Genomic DNA, 1,599 nt, shown 5'->3' on the forward strand with positions numbered 1-1,599 from the left:
GGGCTCAGGCAATCCACTCACCTCAGCCTCCCAAAGCGTGGGATTACAGGCTGAGCTACCGAGCCTGGTTTGAGATTGCAGAGAATTTTAAAGACTAATTCACATTCTAACTTCTGAGCCAAGGCATGAGGCTTAGGAACACTTTGCTGCCTCCCCTCACGGCGTCTTCTGCTTTCCCCCTTTGAAAACTCAATGTGATAGAGCATGGTCAAGATGAGGACAGGAGGAATGGTTTTCAGTATTGAAAACAGTGAGGTCCTGGGGGTGAGTGGGTGATAGCAATAGAATGAATTTAGGAAAAAAAAAGAGAGAGGAAGAGAGGGACATGGGCTAAGGAGATGAGTTTGTTCTTGTTCTGGATTTAATAATGAAAAACGGAACCACTGAGACCAGGATTTCTTTTCTTTTTTTTTTTTTTGAGTTGAAGTCTTGCTCTGTCACCCAGACTGGAGTGCAGTCACAGCCACCGCAGTCTCGACCTGCTGGGCTCAGGCGATCCTTCTGCCTCAGCCTTCCGAATAGCAGGAACTACAGGTATGCGGCATCACACCCAGTTTTGTTTTGTTTTTAATGTATTGTTGAGATGAGGTCTCGCCAAGTTGCCCAGGCTGGTCTCGAACCAGTGGGTACAGGCAATCCTCTCACCTCTGCTTCCCAGAGTGCTGGAATTATAGACGTGAGCCACCATACCCAGCCAAGACCAGGATTTCTAATTGCCAATCCTATGGACTAGTACAGCAATCTCTTTTCCTGATTCCCATCCATTTCTTTTGTCAGTATCTCTCTCAGAATACAAGCTGTTGAAAAGACCCCCTGGCCCTATCTCACTCCTACTCTCTCTGGGTTCTGGAGTGGAGCATATGGCCAATATTTTACATTGTTGTATAATTAAGTTGGAAAACAGTAACCAGAAGAGTGCAAATGTTAGTAAAGTCTAAACTGTACTCTAGGTGCAGTGCTCAGGATCACAGCCTTGAGGCTTCCACTTCTGTGGAACTGCATGAACAAAGTCACTTAGCCTTGCTATACAGAAGCCGTCTTCCAGTGGCATGAATATTCCTTGCATGTTTTGTGAGCAGCATCCAGTGAAATGTGCAATACCACCCCACACTCTCGGGTTAAGTGAGTGTCTAAGGGTCACAGGATGATTGTGTGTATAATACAGTGGAGCACTTAGCTGAGCACAGGGAATTAGTTGGTCATCACTTGTTTAATAAAGACCTCCTTAATTTACACTTGGCTTCTCCACTCTTGAGTAATGTTACTTTGATCTTGATCACAGTAATTAAAGTTTCATAGCATGCCACACTGATGGATGTATGGTTGATGGAATGCCACGAATTTTGCCTTTAAATTTATATTGCTGACTAGCTCTAGACATTTTCTTTAGAAATATTTTTGTTTCAGGCTGGGCATGGTGGTTATGCCTGTACTCCCAGCACTTGGAGGCCATGGTGGGAGGATCCCTTAGGCTAGGAGTTCGAGATCAGCCTGGGCAACATAGCGAGACTCCTATCTTAAAAAAAAAAAAAAGTAAAGTAGGGCTCGGTGGCTCAGCCTGTAATCCCAGCACTTTGGGAGGCTGAGGTGAGTGGATTG

This window comes from Carlito syrichta, unplaced genomic scaffold (genome assembly GCF_000164805.1).
Source record: "Carlito syrichta isolate Samal-C Ts95f unplaced genomic scaffold, Tarsius_syrichta-2.0.1 Scaffold305731, whole genome shotgun sequence".
NCBI lineage: Eukaryota > Metazoa > Chordata > Mammalia > Primates > Tarsiidae > Carlito > Carlito syrichta.